The sequence below is a fragment of the Pleurodeles waltl genome, chromosome 9 (genome assembly GCF_031143425.1).
Source record: "Pleurodeles waltl isolate 20211129_DDA chromosome 9, aPleWal1.hap1.20221129, whole genome shotgun sequence".
Classification (NCBI taxonomy): Eukaryota; Metazoa; Chordata; class Amphibia; order Caudata; family Salamandridae; genus Pleurodeles; species Pleurodeles waltl.
In genome coordinates, this window is record NC_090448.1 from 311,649,480 (window position 1) to 311,670,457 (window position 20,978).

The 20,978-nt window shown below is 42.0% G+C and overlaps 1 protein-coding gene across 1 annotated transcript in view; it reads left to right on the forward strand.

Annotated features, from left to right (window-relative positions):
• Positions 1-6,416: 6,416 nt before the first annotated feature.
• HYAL1 (hyaluronidase 1) overlaps positions 6,417-20,978 on the forward strand; it is a 31,539-nt gene continuing 16,977 nt past the window's right edge. Inside the window, exon 1 of the mRNA XM_069206808.1 lies at positions 6,417-6,478. The gene's annotated coding sequence lies outside the window, so the exon portion shown is untranslated. The remainder of the gene's footprint in view (positions 6,479-20,978) is intronic.

Below are 20,978 nucleotides of genomic sequence, written 5' to 3' on the forward strand. Positions count from 1 at the left end.
CATGGTTTTCACTTTGTTCAGTCCCTGCATATAAGTAGGTATAGGTATGCACTGTAAGAATGTCAGATATGTTGGTCTAATCCAGTATTTACACAAATAACCCTTTAAATACCACTATTTTGTTTTATTTCTTTTATAGCCCTAGTTAATCCAATGCAGGGTGTCCAAGCGTTTTACATCATACACATTATTATTATTCCTTCAGATATACTGGGCACACAAAGATCTCTTCAGCAGATGCCTTAACCCCCACAAGATATTTTAAAATGCAGACTTTGCACCAACTAAGTAGAACTGATTTACAGCCACATGTCTCCCTTATGCCAATTTATTGATGGCAGAGCCTCTAAAAAATTAATTTATAAATTGAGGCCCAGATTTTGTGTCAAGGTTGCCTAACTTTTTTGCCACAACCCCAAAGCAAAATCTAATTTGTTAAATATAGTAGAGTGCTCAAATATACTCATGATAGACCTGCTAAACATATGTCTTGAGATGTTAAGATCTGATGCCCCCTTCTTTAAGGTCATGGGTTGTGATGCCAAGTGCAATGTCACACGCCATGATGTCATGCGTTGTGAGGTCACTTGCTTACGGCCTAACTTGGTTAGTTCCCCCACTTCTTGTTTTAGGACTTGTCCTGGGTATTTGTAGTTGCCTAGGATCACACCATTCACTGAAACAGGGAAGGCGAGATTTTATCTTTTCACACTACACAATTTAGCAACTAGAAGGGTATCTCTTTCTAACATTTGCACGTAACGGAGATCTAAGCCAAGTGCAGACGTAAAGGTACTACTTGTAAATGCCCTTTGTGAATTCCCAAAAATCATAAAATTAGACGTTTGGTCTAAATTTAGAGCAAATGTCTATGTTTATCTTTGTAAATCGGGCCAAATGTTTTTTATCTAAGTAATAAAGGGTTGGATTACAGTGTGGCTAACAGGGAGAAGCCACTTTTCATTTTAGCCAGTTTGCCTAGCGTTATTACTGTAGTTATGTTGTTGTTATTGTCACATACTTAAGCATATTGAAGTACATTATCTTTTCTGTATTTAACATTCTCAGTTGACTTTTATTATATTTTTTTAATGAATTTTCAATTTTTATGAGTAGAGACAGAGAAAATGGCAAATAAAGAATAATAGTTACATGAGGATATATTGGTGATAGGGCCACTAGAATTATTCAGCAGGGTAGGGCCAAATTATGTGGCAGGGTTGACTTAGATATGCTAGGCAGAAGAGGCAAATTATGCAACATAATATGACACATTTTGTGATAGTATTTCATTATTTTGTCATTGTTACACTTGTTAACACTCTCTGGGCAAAGGTTGTACCTCATTAGTACCAGCTCAACACTTAAATATAGGAACAAGCAAAAGAAAGGTTAGCAGTCAATTTTGCAAAGGGGCCCTGCAGTGTGCACCAACACTTGTTGCTGTGCTTTTAGTACCTTTTGAACTGTTTTTGTTTAAATCTGCAGATTATGCACCAGATGTTAGATTTTGTGGTGAATGCGGCAAACCCATAACTATGGGAAAAACACTGCAGCGCACAATCACATAATTCTAGTGGCCCTGGTGATAGCCAACCCAGGCATCAGAAATACAGTGTTTGTATCAATACATTTGCATAAATCTGTACACATTTCATATGGCTACAGGACAATACAGCAGTCCTGGCCCATAAGAGCGTGTGTAAAAGGCCCTAAATAGCAAGATACAGTTTGACTGAAGCAGTCACTGAGGAGTTCCATAAAAATATATAGGAACTAGGCTGCAGGCTGAGTTCATTAGATCAAAGCTATCTTGTTTATTAAAGTCCTTTAGAGGACAATTGGAATGTATTCCACCCATTGCTTACCTTTGGCTTTGCAACTTACATTTGGTTGGTTTCTATTTGCTGTCTGAGTTTGATTTAGGCTGTCATGCTTGAGTTTGTCCCTCCAGTAGAGCACCTCTTGTATGCTGTATCCTTCCATCAGTGTTTGATGTCTGTAAACAGGCCTTTAAATATTGTTCTTATTTTGTCGCACTTGCTATGCATTCAAAGACCAAGGTCAAATTACAGGCTCTGTCTTCCCATGGAGCTTGGCGTTTATCTTTTTTTCTTTGACTTTATAGTGAGAGAACTTATATGACAATCATGCTAGCTACTGGGGGTGTGTTAGAAGAAGGCTTTAGGATGCTATTTTTATCTACCACACAACAAACGTTAAATGTTTATGAATGAAATGTGCAGATACTTAAAAATAAGAATGTAGTGGAAACAAATATTTTAAGAAGATCGAAACAAATCAATACACTAAGTAATGACATTTCCACACATTAACATTTGTGCGCTGTATGTTTTTATCAGTAAAACTGTATGTCTTTGCAAATGTAATGGCCAATTCAGTTGAAGATGTGTTGCCTGTAATGCAGTGTGCTACCACACTATGCATACTCCACTTTACATCACTCCACTCTACTCTGGATCACTCCATGCCACTGCAATCTACTCTGCACCACTCCACTCTGCATCTCTCCACTCTACTCTGTAGCACTCTACTCTATGCCAATGCACTCTACTTCCCTCTAGTCTAGGATACTCCACTCTACTCTGCACCACTGTAGACTATGGCAATGCACTCTACACCACTCTACTTTACTGCAGCACTCTACTCTACACCACTCTATTCCACTCTGCACCGTTGCACTCAACACCAGTGTTCTCAACATCACTCTACACCACTGCACTCTATGACCCCCTTTGCACTGCACATTACGCCACTCTATTCTACTCTGCCCACTGTACTCTATGCCACTCTATGCGACTGCGCTCTACGCCACTGCACTCTATTCCACTCTACTCTATACCACTGCCCTTTATGACATTCTACTCTGCAACAGTGCATACTTTGCCACTGAAATCTACACCACTCTGCACCACTGCACTCTACTCGCCCCCGCTCAACTCTGTGCCACTCGACTACACTCTTCACCAATGCACTCTGTGCCACTACATTCTACACCCCTCTATGCTGCATCACGGCACTCTACGCCACTCTATCTTGCTGCACTCCACTCTACCATGCACCACATCACCCTACGACACAGCACTCTGCACCGCTGCACTCTGTGCCACTGTAATCTATGCTGTACCACTCCACTCTGCAGCTCTACTCTTCACCACTAGAGTAGTGCACTTTACTCTAAACCAGTGCACTCTACACCAATGCTCTCTACACCATTTTACTAAAAATCAATGCACTCTATACCAATTTACTCTCCATCACTGTAGTCTGCACCACTTCACTCTAGATCACTCTATGACACTTCACTCTATGATATTACACTCCATAATACTCTGTTGCTACACTCTACTCCATTAAACTTTACTCCACTCTGTACAACTATACAACACTTTACTCCACTCTGTGACTCTATACACAAATGCCTCTACACCACTCCATGCTACTTTACTCCACTCTATTCTATGACATACTACACCACTCTATGCCACTCCATGACATTATATTCTACTTCAATCTATGATACTCTACTCCACTCCACTCTATGATACTCCATGCTACTGCACTATACCACAATGTACTATGCTCAACGACACCCTATTCTTCTCTCTCTATGGCATTCCACATTACTTCACTCCACTCTATGCCACTGCACTCTTCTTTATTCCTCTCCACTTTACTCCACTCTGACACTACTCCACTCTGCGACACTCTACTCATTCCTCGACACTCTATGCCACACCAATCAACAACACTTTATGACATGTCATTCTCCTTTATGCCATTAACTTGTAGCCACGCTGAACAGCAGCCATGCTAGTTTACAACATGGCTAAAACACGCTAGCAAAGCCAATAGCTCTGTATAGGTGAGACCTATTGGCTTTCCCAATGCTTGTTTATAAAGTATGTACTTCCATGATGACTTGCAGTATCCTTATCATCTACGCTAAGGGGTACAATAGCCCATATAATACCACACCATCAACTTACCCACAATCCACTAAGAACCTTAGTGCAGCAGTTCCCAACCTGTGATCTGAGGCCCTCCAAGGGTCCGTGACACATTTCCAGGGAATCCGGAGACCTGGGCCAGCAGAAAGGCACTTCTCCAGCTGAAGCATCTAGAAACACGTGTTTTTATATTTATTACTTCCTTTGAGCAGCAGTTTTAAAAACACTGCAAGGTTCCTTGTATATCCAGCAACAGCAGCTCCTTGGCTAAGGGGGAGGAATGTTCCCCTACTGCTCTGAGCAGTGCATAAAAGGAAAAATAAAATGATAATAACACAATGTTATTATCATTTTATTTTTCAATGCAGAGCCAAGTTAGGGCGGGGTAGGTTAGGCTGTGTCACATGGAGGAGGAGTGGAATGTGCATCATAAGTGCACATGGTGGTTTAGCCGGCCGTCTTGGGCTGGCCAAACAGACATTCACACTTAGTATTTCCCCACCTGGCTGTATTTCACAGCCAGGTGGAGAACATGAACAGGCTCTCACTCCTTGTCTGAGTGCTGAACCAGGTTGCTCAGACCAACGAAGGTCCTTATGGTTTACTTTTCTGTCCCCACCACATATTTATGTGAAAAAGCCTTTTCAGATCTTACGTTCCTAAAAAATAAAAACAGAAATTGCTTGAACAATGTAGAATCTGACCGGAGGATTCAGCTTTCCTAAATAAGACCAAACATGGAAAGGTTATTTACCTGCGATGCAGCGTCAACCTTCCCATTAAAAGTTTTGATTCGTAGATATTTTTTCAATATAAAATAATTAGATCTTTAGTAATTCAAGTATTTGTTTGGTGTGGACTTGCTTGTGTATTTTTTGTGAACTACTGTTCTAATGTTTGAAATTTAAATTATACAAATTGCTTGGGGGTCCCTGGCTTCCAGTAGTGATTCAGTGAAGGTACTTAGGAGTCAAAAGGTTGGGAATCACTGCATTAGTGCGTAGCTTCTGTAATTTTAAGCTATTAAAATAGAGCAGAAGAAAGAAAAGCAACATTCCAATTGTTTTTTTATACAGCTGCTTTAATTATGTTCCATGTCCTGACCTGCCGTTCTCCTTGGCTGCCGGCTCTGGCAGAAGGCAAGTCAAAACTGGACTGTAATAACCTTAGAATAGTCGAGTTCTGACATCTTTTTTTTCTTTATAATCAGTGACTTGATGCATCAGAAGTAGCCAATCATATAGAAACTAATGACTGCTGCTTATACAGGAATCACAGAATCTCATGTATTAAATAGTCTGTAACACCAAGTGCTTCTTCAGTGTAAATGCTCCCAGTTTTGACTGATGTGGAGCTGACCAGCCCAAGATCGCACAGAGGAGCAAAAGTGTTATTAGAACTATGGTTTCGGAGCACAATTTACAATTATTGTACCTGATCGCTTTTGATATCTCTAGTGCGGTTTCAATTCGCATGAGGTCAGAGGCATGATCGGTGCGGGGCACAAAAGGTATGTTCTTCCTTTTCTCCCTCCGACCTTTATTTGCTTGGTGCATGAAGATGCAGGGTTAATCAACATGTTTTTCACATTTGGTCTAAATACTTTGTGAATGTGAATAACAATAAAACATACATTCAAACTAACAGCATGCCTTCTTTTCCCCTTATTTCACATCCAAACTATGATTGTGTACATTTACCGGAGCCTGCATTCCGCACACAATGGGAGATTTGTATAAGGTCCATTTAGAAGTCCCCAAGGCTGTCACTGTCTGTGTAGAAATGTATTGTCTCCTACGCCCCTGCATGACAACACTATTAGAAACAGGAAAAACAAAACAGGAAGATGCAGGGACCGAAGTGATTTATAGTGCACCGGAGTACTTTGTTTACAGCAATTCCTGTTTTGTTTTTCCTCACCGGATACCAATCTCACGTGTGATCGCTGGTAAGAATACGCCGTAAGAGTACTTGTAACAAAATAGACAGGATAGGTGGCATCTTTGAGATAGAGTAACATATTCACCATACTGTAAATCAGGCTATTAATCCTGCTCTATTGCGCATAAGCTTTTCACTGTGGGAAATTTACAACTGCACCCCCCCCCCCCCCCACTTTAACAGGACAGTCTGTCATTGACGCTCTTCACTAGATCTGATTGGGTTAAAGCATTTTATAGTGATACAGTAAAGGAAAAAGCCCCCGGCACGCATCGATCTATTTATTGCTTTCTAATTTTCACTTCTTTTCTCAGAAGCACCCATAGACCGGGTGAACAAGTTCTCGATTTGTGGAGTAGCTACCCAGTTTTACCTTAATAGTTTTACTTAAAAAAAAAATCCTTGGTAATTTTGTAAGGAAAGTAGAAAGGGCGGGGCCTCCGCCTACGCGTAACTTCGGATTGGCTGTTGTCCACGTGGCGGGGATGAAGACTTCACTGAGACAGGAAAAGAGGGATTTCCTTCACATATCACATGATCAGCCGCTGTTTGTCAGGTTTAAGTTGGTAAGCGCTCTTATCTGTTTTTTAATGAATGTATATGGCATCAGGATTGATGATTTTTGCATACATATGTTATGTTAAGTATATTTCTCCAGGCAAAGTGAAGTGAGTTTTTGGAAGATTCTTATGTTGTGGGTTACTTTCTGTAGCGGATTTGGCTTTGATTTTTTTCCATACTTTGAATTTGAAGTATATATATTTCAGTGTTAGCCCAGGCATGTCGGAGTAGTGTTCTACATTTTAACCGGGTAAAGAAGTTATGACAGAGTTTAGACATAGCTGGCTTGTTATTGTCTTAACTGACGACCTCACAACAAGTATCAAACTTGTATCAGTCCTGCCTGTTTAGTCAGCAGAACTTTGCCTTAGAGTGAGTAGTTGTTTAGACTTTTCCCTTCTTACGTTTGGTAATCGGCGTCCGAACCTGGGACCAGATGTATAATTTATCTGGATAGCGATTACCTAATTGCGATTTTTTTGCGAATCACAATTAGGTAATCGCTATTTGAATGTATGAAACTCCAGGAGTTTCATTTAGCGATTCTCAGTGGCTCGCAAATCGACCTACCTCATTAATATTCATGAGATAGGTCGCAATTTACGATGCATTGTGAATGGCTGCAATCGCAGGGATGGTGGCCTGCTGGGCTCAACAGACCACCATGTCTGTGATTGCTTTTAAATAAAGCAATTTATTATTTTTTTAAATGCAGCCGGTTTTCGGTAAAAGAAAATGGGATGCGTTTAAAAAAGAATAATTAAAAGTTTTCCTGTCATTTTGTTAAGGCGACCACTGCCTGCGCTTAAAAAAATCGTTACCATTCACAAAGGGGAAGGAGTCCCTTGAGGACACCTTCCTGTTTGCCAATGGGTTACCACCTACTTGAAGTAGGTAGTGAAATGCAAATGTTTTGCGACCGCATTTCGGTCACAAAACATTCCTGCCGCTGCGATTTGGTATTAGGAAGGGACGCCCCTTGACACGCCTCTACCTAATACCGAATCGATATGTAGTCGCAATTCCAAATTGCAATTCGGTAAGAAGTAACCGAATTGCAAATTGGGATTCATACATAGCAAAATGCACTTTTGCGACCACAAAAATGCATGATACATCTGGCCCCCGGTCTAGGCGGTTCGGTAAAATCCAGAAATGCTCATCAGTTTGCACTCATTGCAAACTACTTTGCATCGCAGCAGTATAAATGAACAGTACACCTACTCTAAATCACAAGCATATTTACGTTAACCTCTATTAAGGGTGGGCAAGCCAACTGTCTGGCTGGGCTCCACAAGCCAGTGTGCGAGCCGAACCCTGAAAAAAGTTGGCATCTAAATCATGCAACAAGCATTACGTGAAAATATAAAGGTAGCATTAAAATTTTAAAGTCATTTCTTTAACATGCAGAACAGTTTCAACTTGGTACATCAGATTATTTTTGAACAGCGCATACCCTGAACTCACATACTGTGAAGTGATGTCAGATGTGATAATGAAGAAAAAGGAGGGCTTAAAAAATAAAATATTTGCCTAGGATCCACACAATTTGATCAAGAGGGGAAGCCAGGACTGGTCCCAGGCTTTCTGGTTTTACATTATGCAATTCACCCACAAGTTGACTGTCTCTTTCACTTCCTTTTAACAACAAAGGTTCATGGTTTTTAATTTTGGTCCATGATGGTAGAGCATGAGTGGCAGACAGAAGCTACATTACAAATCAGCTAGTTTTGGGGTCGGGTTCCAAGAGGACCTCTGGCTTGAGCCCTGAGAAGTTCGCCTGCCTCTAATCTCTATTAAAGTACTTCTGTAAATTTTAACCAACTTGTTTGAAAGGTCACAACCTCCCCCTCTTCAAAAGTCATACCGTAGTAACCTAACAATATCTACTGACCCCACCAACTTCATGAACTCCCTTAGTACCACCTGAATGATCTCACCTATTGTATTAATTTACCATACCATGAAGAAACTGGAGTAAATATGTTGAATGGTTTACTAGAGCGCACAAGCCTAATCTCAATAACCAACAGTTACCATTAACAATGTCTAACTACTAATTTTGGTTCCTGGAGCAGCATGCAGCACTTCAGCATCTCAACAGAGACAGTAAGCGCTATATAAGTTCAATTACAATACAGTGAGCCGTTTTACATGGATTCCTAATAGACAAATTGATAGTTTGTGTTAGTCCTAGCTTTTTAGTCAACAATTTTTGCTTTCTGGGATTTCTAGTTTCTCACTTCCAATTACAAATATGGACTTCGAAAGCCTGTAAGGTACATTCCTGTATTATGAAAGTCAAGACTGTCCGAAGTTGCTGCTCGACATAGTGCTACTGTAGGATGGCCATTTCAGTCCTTGTCATCTTGGGACACAGCTTCCAGCCCCAGGATTTTTAACCTGCAATTTAGTGCGGCCATGTGTATGGGATAATACAAGGTTCTTCAACTTTTTCTTTAATATGAGCTACTTCTAGCCAATGAAAATCGTCAAGAGCTACTGCTAGTATTAGTGTTGTAATGATGACCTCTTTGGACACAATTACATTAGTCGCCACCATATGCAAGATTTTGTGCAGTAATCCCCTTGGTTCATCAGGAATGGTTGCCATCAGGAATGTAGGAAATGCTTTGTCAAAGTAGAATGTCTCTAAATGGGTAATACAGATTAGGCCAAGGTGCTGTGCCCCTGGCTGCCAGATAGTAACAACAGTAATACGTCTCCCCATTACTTTACAATTTATCACTCAAATATCATCTTTAAATATATTTTATAAATTGAACCTCTTGTCTGCAAACATCTGAGTATGAATACACACACTTAGGGGGTCATTCCGACCCGCCGCCCGCCGGGCGGAAACCACCCAAAGACCGCACCGCGGTCAAATGACCGCGGGGGTCATTTTAACTTTCCCGCTGGGCCGGCGGGCGATCTCCAAAAGATCGCCTGCCGGCCCAGCGGGAAAGCCCCTGCAAAGAGGAAGCCGGCTCCGAATGCAGTAGCAGTAGCACCCGTCGCGATTTTCACTGTCTGCTAAGCAGACAGTGAAAATCTTTGTGGGGCCCTGTTAGGGGGCCCCACGACACCCGTTCCCGCCATCCTGTTCCTGGCGGGTTTTACCGCCAGGAACAGGATGGCGGGAATGGGGTCGGAATCCCCATGGCGGCGCTGCAAGCAGCGCCGCCATTGAGGATTCCCTGGGCCAGGGGTAATCTGGCGGGAAACCGCCGGATCCCCTTTTCTGACCGCGGCTTTACCGCTGCGATCAGAATAGCCCAGGAAGCACCGCCAGCCTGTTGGCGGTGCTTCCGTGTAACCCGGCCGCCAGGGTCGGAATGAGGGCCTTAGTTTCTAATATGCAAGTTTAAATTTTGGTACATGTAAATTAGTTCAATCAAGCAAAAACTGTTTATTTAATAGGCTGGTCCACACGCAGGAGAGCTCGCTGAATGCGACCAGTAGCTCACAAGCTGCCTTTGGAGAAGCCTGGTGTAATACATTCAGTTGAAACATACTAAACTAGAACAAACACGTTGTATTAGGGTCCCAAATTATGAACTGCACTTCATAGCAGGGTACCTTCAACGGAAGGCACGATGGTTCTTGGATCCTTTTCTAGGGAAACAAAGGTGATAGGATCAGGGGTGTGGAATATAATAACATTTCTCCTTGTCCATGGGACAGTTTGCTTCATGAATCTACTTGTACTGCAACAAAAGCAAATCCACGTGTCCCTTTGGTGCCATGTAGTGCAGTGAAAAATTATGGCAGCAATCTCATTATATAAGATCTCTGATAATAGCCTCTCTGATTATGCCAAGGTTGCTATTATAGTAAGGTTTGAATACTAACAATTGCCTTATTTGAGTTAACAGTAAGCAACAGTTCCAGGGTTGGAGTGCCCTTTTGAGTCTTTACAAACCTACTAACTTGTATGTCTTATGGGTTTTCACCAGCTCTTCTCTAATCTTTATTCAAACTGAGAAAGGTTGGAAATTTCCTCCTTGACAATGGCAGAAGTGAAACTTCTTCCAGGGTTGGAAAAAAAGTCGTTGGAGGGAAAGTGAACTTGGAAACGCTCCACAGATTTTCACATTAGAAAATCTAAACATGCATGTTTGCTCATGCTAAAATGGAGTTCACAAATATTTTCTAAGAGCACAATGTCCTGTCCTACTGCCATGTATTCTTGTGGATTCATGAAAGCTGTAAATCTACACTAATGCAAGAACATATACCATGGGTGCAACTTTGTGGCTTTCTTTAGGAATTGGGCATCTCATTTGGCCTGGCGTTCACCAGGATCTTTTGTAATATTTAAAATTGTACCCGTCTATTGGCTAGCTTCATTGTGACAGCATTCTTCTCATTCACAGGGAGTATATTAGCACACAAATGCCCTCATGACTTCGGCAGTCAAAACAGTTGACCGCCGACGTCATGCTGGCCAGGAGCCCGCCAATGATGGCGGTCTCAAGACCGCCATATTACGACTCCTGGCAGCTCTCTGCAATAAATTGGGCGGAGAGCCGCCAGCAGCCATACTGGCCGTCGGCAGTCTAGTGGAGGTTGCTCCGCTGGCACCGCCAAGTCATCACAACACCGCCCGCCGGATTACAACTTTGTAATTGGCGTGGCGGTGTTGTGGTGATGGGGCAATGCCGATAGAGCAGGCCCCATGGACCCCATTCCCCCCAGACGACCACACCCTTGTAGGATGCACCTTGCAGTGATCCTTTAGTGTCTCTCTTGAGGTTTGATCCCTGAAAGGGGAAACTCCTTTGCCTGATTCTCTTGAGAGAGATATGCTACTAGACAGGACTTCAAATACTGTACTCTCCTGCCATTCCAGGTTGGAGGGCGTTTGGCTGGGGAGGTAGGAGGCGATTGGGTGGTTTGGAGTCTCGAACATTGGTACCCATGCATGTCAAAGGGATATACACTGTAGGAGAATTCTACAGTGCTGTGGTAGTTAGGCCATTTGATGACTTAGTGTAGAATAGCAATATTATGCATGGACAATTTTTACTGTGTACTTCGTTTATTAATAAAGTGGACTGTCATGGAAGAGCGGTCCTGGTGCTGAGTAGGTGAGATAGCCCAGCTGTGCCTATGGGCAAAGGATATTCGGAGAGCCAGGTCTTCAGATTCTTGAAGAAAACAAGAAGAGAGAAGGAGGCTCTTATGTGAAAAGGGAGGTCATTTCACACTTTAGGAGCGATGGATGGGAAGGCCCAGCCTCAGCAACTGATTCTGTGTGTGGTATGTGTGCAAGTTTGCGGTCGTCTGAGTGGGAGTGTCTGTGTGGTTGGTGGAAGGAGCTGTGCCTGATTAGATTGGTGGGTCTTTGTTGTGTAGATCTTTGAATGTGTGTGTGTGAGGAGTTTAAACTGAAAGCCCCTGTGTAAAGGGAGCCAGTGGAGCTCCCTGACATGTTGTGTGTTCTATGTAGGAGGCTGAGGATGAATCTGGCTCTGAGTTTTGGATGGTTTGTAGTCTTCTGATAAGTTCTTAGTGTTTCTGGTGTACTGAGCCTTTCTATAATCCAGCATCCATAAGATGACCAGAGCAATGTTTTGCTTCACTAATGACCAAGCTGAAACACTCATGCACTGACAAAAATCTCTGGAATGCGCTTCTTAGTCTGAAGAAGACACTTATTATTTCAATTCGCAAGGTTCGTAAAAAAAGGTCAGCATGCTGAAAGCACACATTTAAAAATGGCCAGAGCAATTAAATGAAAACATCTACAAATGATTCTCCATTGCAACATACAAGCAAATATATGCATCTATGTTATAATGTAAAGCAAATACTGAATTAAAAAATATGCATCACCATGAGGCAAGGGCACAACTGCTTCATCTCCCTCCTATTCAGATCCCAGAATCGATCGAGGAGAGAGAGATCAATTATTCTCAAAGGAAGGATGACACACCCCAGCGTCCTGGGCATGTCTAAGATCTGAACTACTCTCAGTCCCCCGTCCATCTGGTGTCTGCCTGTTATACTTTGAACAAACAAGAGAGGAAAATTCTAGAACCTCCCTCTCACTGAAGAAGTTTATTTATTCAAAAAATGCTGATTGCTTTAGGCCAGCTTTGAAAATAACACGTTGGGACTTGGCCACAATCCCAAGGTGCCACTTCAAAATAAGACCGTTCCCTGCCATCTTAGTACGGTCTTATCAGCCTAAGCCTTTGGTGGGAAAGAACACGAAAAATAAAAACATGAGCACATTGTACAACGTGGAAAACTACTTGCAGCTCTTAACGCGGTGGTGGCTAATGCTAAAATAAAGTCAATGGGCATAATGAGGCTGGTGGTCACTAGGGTGACGGTGTGCTGCTAGGCTAAGTGCAACATGGAGTCAGTGGTCAAAACATAAATATCATTACAAGCAATCACAGGTTCTTGGGGACTGGATAGCAAGTGGTTTTACATTCATTTGTCAACCTGGTGGAAGACAAGAAAGCGATAACATTGTTACACAGGGCTATGCTGAACATTACAAAGGTAGGTCTGACGAACCTTAGAAACTAATGAAATGCTAACAATAACCTGCACTGGCAAAGCCAGTAGGTATTACCTATGCAAGTAGGTATTACCTATTGGCCTTGTCAATGCTTTTTTTAGCCATGTTGAAGAGCAGCACAGATGCTGTGCAGCATGGCTGAAAGTAAAAAGAAAATACACTATGATTTGGCCAACGCTGGCTTCGCCATAATGCTTTTTTTTTCTTTCAACCATGCTGCACAACAGCAGGACTGCTGTGCTGCCTGGCAAAAAGGGCACCAACAAATCTAAATTGCTCCACAATTTTGCCTTGTCCATGTTTTTTTAAACCCATGTTGTAGAGGAGTGCGGCTGCTGTGCATCTTGGTTGAAGGTTAAACAACAATGCTGTGACGCAGCCAGTGTTAACTGTCATAACTCTTTTTTCTTTTACTTTCAGCCATGCAGCTGTACAACATGGCTAAATAAAACATGACAAAGCCAATAGATGAGACCTATTGGCTTTACCAATGGTTGTTTTAGAATGCTTAATAAAAAGCTTCACAAAATTGCCTAAACCTTGATTTATTTTAAGCAGCTGTTTATTAATACAGCAAGAAGGTACTGTGGGATTAGCACACACAGCAGATATCTGTGAGGCACCGGCAGCTTTGTGCTAGGTGGGAATGGCTAAAATCTTCATATTTGAGGTTTTTAAATCTGATGCCAGTGATTAAGAAAATAACACCCACCAAATGAGCGGTAAGAATTCAGTTGGTGATGTTGACTTACATAAAGCTCACTCAATTTTTATCTGAGTAGCACCTCACTATTCTCCTTCTGCTTCAGTTGTGCACTACCAAGGTATAAGAGGTAATTAGGGGTAAATACAAAAGGAGAAAAAATTATTTGGTCTCCAATCTCATTATCAGCCTTCTGGAGAACTTAACACTATTGAAACTTGCAGTCTCCCCAAAAATAACGCACACTGAATTAAATCACCTGAGCAGCCAGGAATGTGCACTAAAAAAGTAACCAAAAAAACGAAGCCAGATACAGAAGACTGCAGCTGAGTTAAGGAAGTATTTCTTTTTAACAGCTAACGTGTTGGTGTTCTGCTCATGCGCCTTTTTCTAGATTTTCACAGCTGAAGCATCCAGAGCTCTGGTGACAGTAGCATATATTCAGCAATGGACAGGTATTGTACACGCGAGCCCAGCCAGCAAGATGTGCAGCTGCCTGTGTAGTCCAAGTACAGAATGTTATTTTTTCAAAGGTACAAAGTACTGGTGTATCTTTCCTGAAGCTCTACATACCCATGTAAATGAAGTCTCAGACTGCACACAGCAGGGGGCACACAAGTGCACAAAGAAGATAAGATGTCAATTAAATGGACATGCATGGTATTTCCAACTTTGGAACCAAGACGAATAAGATATAACTCCAGCCTCCCCACGTAGTCCGTATCATACAATCCCGGGAAATAACAGCAGATCTGAATTAAGCACCACAACAATTGCTACAGTCGAGTGGGATGGGTGGCCTGCAGCTAGCAACATCTTTCAGGTGTCCACTTCATGGGCCTAGAATGACAACAAGATGCAAGACTCCCATGAAGCTATACAAATCATTCCAAGAAGACCAGGTGCTACATAAATGCTTACATATTTACACCAATGAAAACAGCAAAATCTCAAGGAAAGCAATACTTTGTACTTCCATAAACCACAATAAATAAAAATTGCAATGAAGAATACAACATCCTATAAATTAAAAAGCAGATAATGAAAAATAATTAAATGTGAGGCATTGGCAAACGTTAATTTTTAAAAATACATACAGCCTAGCAACAACCTCAAAGGAAGAGAGTAAGTTTTGCTCTCCATAGTCAGTAAAAGAGAGAAGCTCACAAAATGGATGTTTTGGTAAATTGTACACCTCCTAAAAGCTTTCGTAGTTACTTGTGGTTAGCTCTTGGAAATACTGGGAGGCGTTTAGTTCAACTCTGATCTTTTTATATATATATATATATATATATATATATATATATATATATATATATATATATATATATATATATATATATTTAGTATACAAAGAAGTTTTTGGGCTGAAAAGCATACTCTTTGCAAACATTTTGTAGAAGGTGCATGTTAGAAATGGGTCTCTAGTTGGCAGAGGTGTACACCCTTGCTCAAGTAGGGACCACAATCCTAGTCAATGTCCCTCCGGTAGCTTGGCACTGAGCAGTCAGGTTGAGAAGGCAATGTGTAAAGTATTAGTACATAACTTTACACAATAACACAGTGAAAACACCACAAAAAGACACCACACAGGTTTAGAAAAATAGCGCATATGTATCTGAATAAAATTACTGTTGAACCAATGAAAATCCAGTGTACACAAGCAAAGTTATGAATTAGATTAAATCCAACTAAAGCACCCAGAAAACACAATAGCTCCAACTGGGCCTATCATGGCATCATTGACGGAGTCGTTCCGAATAATCCGACACCACCGGTGCAGGTTACGGAGCCACACAGACCCCCAAGTACAGTACCTTTTGAAAACGAAGAACAAAGATGTCGCACGGAGTCAGGAAGAGGCGTCGCTGGAGTCGGTGCAGCGTCAGCCCCTTATGGCTTCCGAGGAGAGAAGCATCGGTTCCACATTGCGAAGCAGGTGAAGATGAGGCGTCGGTTCCGTCCCGATGAAGGGGGAGATGATGCATCCTCATCTGCGATGCGTCGATTCCTTGTGACCTGGCGGGCTCGCTGGTTCCGGTCCATGAGAAAGGTTTTCGGTTGAACTGTGTATGAAATGTATAACCCTTTCTCCAAGAGCTGATTTATGGCCCAAGCTGTGGGCTCCTTGTGTTTCCCAAACCAGCAGTTTTGCAGAGACCTCTTTAAACAGAAAAACAGTTAAATAACATGAAATGTTGAACAGCCTTGAATTCACTAGAAACAAACACAAACTTGCATTTCTTCTCCTCTGTATTCACCCAGCACAAGCAATAAGAAGGCTGTTTTTCATTGAAATAGAATGCAGGCCTCTCTCATAACTCTGATTGGCTGTTGCCAACCAATCAGTGTGAAGGTGTGTTTCACAAAACTGAAAATGTGTTGGTATGACTGAGGAATAAGGAGTAGGGATGATGGATGAGGGGTACGGATAATGGATGAGGTATGAGAAGTAGGAATTATGGAAAATGAATGAGAAGCAGGGATTAGAAGTAGGAATGATGGAAGAGATGAGGGATGAGAAGTAGGGATGATGGAAGAGAAGGAAGATGGATGAGAAGTAGGGATGATGTATAGTGAATGAGAAGCAGGGATGGTGGATGAGAAGTAGGGATGAGAAGCAGGGATGATGGAAGAGAGTAGGGATGATGGATGTGAAGTAGGGATGATGTTTGATGGATGAGAAGTAGGGATGCTGGATGAGAAGCAGGGATAAGAAGTAGGGATGAGGAGTGAGGAATGAGGATGACCCTGGCCCAATATTCTTCAATTGTCACACCTGCCTCAAATGCCCAATTTGTGAGGGCATTAGGTAAAGGCAGCAGGAACAATATTGTTTCAGGTATCCCCTGAGCCACATGTGATTTGGCTCTGCCTTCAGAGTCGGATTCCCTGCTTTCCATTGAAACTGCAATTACACTGTACTTTACCATTGCTTGAAACTGAAATATAAAAATATGGGTACCTAGTAGTACCTGTTTACTACTGAGACCTGTCACTACTTCCCAATTAAAAGTAGAGAAGTGCTGTACTCTGCCTTTCGCTCTAAAGAAGTGCAGATACTCAGACCTGACAGTTCCTGCTCATTCAAAGCACAACTGTTTGCCACAGCCCAACTGCACCTACAGTGCTCAAAGTGTACGGACAATAGTCTAATTGTTCCCCTGTTCTACATGCAATGCACCAGCATAACTTATACTGCACCCACATGACTTGCATTTCAGTTATATTAAACCATGTAACACTCCTACAGCCTTCTTCATCATCTCTTCGTATGTTGACTTTGGCTGCATCCTACAACTCTGATACATACTCCTTTCTTGAGATGTTAGTGTACGCTGTAGCACTGAAACCGCAACCAGGGGCACTTACATTGCAGCAGCAGCACACATAGTGAACCCGAAAATGCAATTTACTTTCACTTCACACTTTTTTTACTGCACCAAAATACAAACTCTTTCACACTTCTGCCATTGTGTGAAGTCTGGGAGATTAAGTTAGTGCATTATTGTTTTGGGACCATTTATTACGGATCTATAAGTAAACTTTAGATACCGTGCAATAATAAGTTTAAGAGCTTATTCAAGAAATACTGTCCACACTGAGATCAGTGTTTGGAATAATGTCTGCACTTCATCCGCCTGCTTATCACTTGTTGCTGCATCACATAGCCGTCTTACCAAGTGGGTGACTGTAGAATCTGTACTATTCACCATTCATTAGAGTGGGGTCCTCTATTTTCAGTGGGTCTGCTTTCCTTTTGTCCTTGCTCCCTCTCTTGCCCTTCCAAGGTTTCCAAATTACCTTGCTCCATGATGCCAGAGAGTTGTAGACGGTCTCAGCTTACAAGAAATGGGGACCTTTGCTGGGCAGTCCTGCTACTTTGGATTACATTCAACAGGCTTTGAGTCTTGGTCACTCCTTTGGCACAATCACTCAATCCTGAATCTTGTAGGCTCTTTGTGGTTGCCATTAATATTCTTGGTTTGTAGGTAACTTGGGGCCCACCTTCCCCACCCTTCGGTTCAACTAAGGATAACAATTCTTTTTTTTTTTTTTGCAAAAAAAAAATGTCTTGCACATTTTCCAAATAGCACAAGAGGAGAGAAAAGAAGGTACGTTTCGGTGCCATAACAGTAACAATGCAAACAACGCAAGATAATAGGTACAATAAACATTGAGATTATCGGTCACTTCCAAAAGTGCATTCTGTTGCCATAACAGTACCAGTGAGAACAATTCAACAAAATAGCAACGCAGTCACAGAAGGTTCTCCGAATAAGAAGATGAAGAGAAGACCAATTAAAAAGAAGAAAACATCATGTGTTAATCGGTATCCCATGACAGTGCAGTTTACATCCCAAAGTGCAAATAGTGCTCCCAACATCACGGTCCACCAGCTGAGAAGAAATGCATGGCCAAGCAACTAAGTATCATGCGTATAAATATGACAGAATTATTAGTCCTATACTATTAAACCCCGTGTTGGAAGTCAGTGCAATCCCGGAACAGAGACGAGATCCGCATCCCTTTTCCCTTGCATTCTTGCTTGTGTGGGAATATAGTGACCTTTCCAGGCTGGATAATGCCAGCAGTCTTGCTAGCCATTGCTAGACCGAAGGAGGGCGTGGCTTCAGCCAAGCCGAGGCAAAACACAGCGGCATCACCCCCATAGCAACAAAGAAAAACTACTGACAAGACCTGGGGACAGCGTCGTTATGCACCCCCCAAGAGCTCAAGCTGAGGGGTTAACATGATATTAATCTAAGGGAGATCTCTAAAAACGTTGATACCTCCCCTTAAAAAGGTTCAAGTACAGGACAGATGCAAAAAAAATGTGAAACAAATCCGCTACTGTTGGCAGAGTGGGCGACATGTGCCGACCGTGCCTCCACATTTGGAAATTTTGTCAGTATAGTAAAGATCAAAATGCTGAGCTTGCACACCAGCGGAGCATAACACCGATTGGGATAGGCCGAGACCCGAGGAAAGAGCAGGCCGATTAGCCTAACTTTCTTCATCACAAGAAAGAGATTTTAAAAAGCCGTAGATTTGACTGATCGCGCATTCAGCCCCCTTCTCTAGCTAATCCAACAGCTACAATTTAGAGAGGGCACTGGGACCCCCACCTGTCCTGTAAAGAAAGTTCTGAATTTGTAAGTACTTAAAAAAACTCCCACTGTTTCACCTCAAACTTCATCTGCAACTCCTCAAAATAAACTACACTACCACTTGAGTAAAATTCCCCAGACTCTTTAACCCCTAACCTTCCCAGGCTAGCACATAGCCATCCCTGAAAATTACCAGAAGTGAGGGATTCCTCTGACACGGAATATAGTAGTTTAGACACCCCAGCCCTTATTTTCTCCGCAGTGCTGTCCAGATCTTATAAGCGTCCTTAGCTAACTAGTTTTGGCATGGGTATTTCCCTGAGCATATCGCAGCACATGGGCGCGTTGTACAAACGCTTGCTTTATTCCGCAGGTACATAGATAGTAGTACAGGCAGCACAGCAGCACCTCAAAGACCATTCAAATAAGCTTGATCGTTCTCTTGGACTTGGCTTCCCCGGCTGGACATAACAGGAAGGTGGGTGGTGTGTCTGTGCATCTGTAGGATGTCTTCATGTGGGTCCCAGTCAGACTGTCAGTTGCCGCGCAAGGCCTTCAATAAGCACGTGCAGAATGTATGCATCTGACCAAAACCATGGCTGCCACGATTTGCCTCTCTAGCGAGATCTGGAATCTCAGGAGATCAGCATTCCGACCCCAGCATCCTGCAGAGTCAGCAGCCCAAGCCTCCAGGAGAATGCAGGAGGGATCGCCCCACCGCCATTCCCTGTACCCTCTCAGTTGTGAGCACAACAAAACTCACAATACATTGCTTTGGCCACCCATGTTCAATACCCTCTAAGCAGACACTACTCTTGAGGCAAGACAAGAATACATCTCAGGCGCTGTTAGGGTGGCATTCGGAAGGGAACATCCTCAAAACTCATAAATGTGTAAGCTAAGGATTTTCGAGAAGGGGGAAATATATTCTTCGTGAACATAAAAATAGTGCACTTTTGTGTTACAATTCTGAATGAAGAAATGTGCATTTGTAATTTCCATATGCCGCCCTAGAGGGTCATCTGCGTGTTTACTCACTGCAGTCTGGGACTGTGACAGACTGCCAGGAATACTCCTGGGATTTTGTGAATTCATTCAGCAGTCATACGTTTGCTCAACACCACACATGCATAGGTCTTACGTTTGAGAACATTTCCAACATTGAATCCAGCCAATTTGTGAATTCGCTCTAGACAGGTGATTCAAAACAATTGTAAACACATTTTCACACACACCTAAGCACTGCTGAAAGTATGGGGAAATGCACCAGTGAACTACTCTTTTACTAGGGGTGTGTAGAAAGGTGAGGCATGCTTAAGAAAATAAGTTTAAGTGTAATGAAAAAAAAACATGTTAATTCAGTGATTGTTTCGCAAACTTCATCAGCCTAGAAAGGTGTACTACTTATACATAGGGGTATAACTTCTAGTGGAAATAAGTTTTCTCATGAATATCATGCACTTAACCCTAGTTTACTTTGTCGTGTGGCATCTGTTATTCAGCATCAAAATACTCTTCTGAGGAAAAGTTCAAATATACACATTTAGTGTTTTGTGTTCAGTGAAACTACTGTGGATTATGACCACAAGTAGGTGTAACTGACGGATGTAATAATGGTAACATATTTTGGTGAATCAGGCCATACTTTTTAAGACTAAAACAAGAAATGCATTTAAAATGTAACTTGGACACATATTTTCAAAGCAAATTAGGTTTCGTAGAAAGTTCTAAATTGTGTGAGAAGAACAAAACAGTTCAAAAACAGGGTGGATTCTTTCAGTAACTTGATTATTGAAATGCTCCTTAAGCTTACCCTGGGATAAATGAAGAAAGCTGATAGAGCAGAAATTTGTATTTAATCATATTTTTAGCCAATAAAGATCCTGGAAGGACAACAGAATATTTTTGTGCCTCAGAAGAAATCTGAGACCTAGTTACATGAAAGAAAGTGTGCCAATTAGAAACCGTACAGTATTCAGAAATATTTCTCATTTACACCCGTAAGGCCGTGATTAGAACTAAGGGCTAAATTTGTGTCTGGTTAAAAATAAATCTTCAGTTCATGCCTGACTCTGGAGTCCAGGCTGGGCGGTGTTTGTCCATGCCCTAAATACACAAGTGCTAAATTGCTCTGCACAAATTGTGTAGCCAGT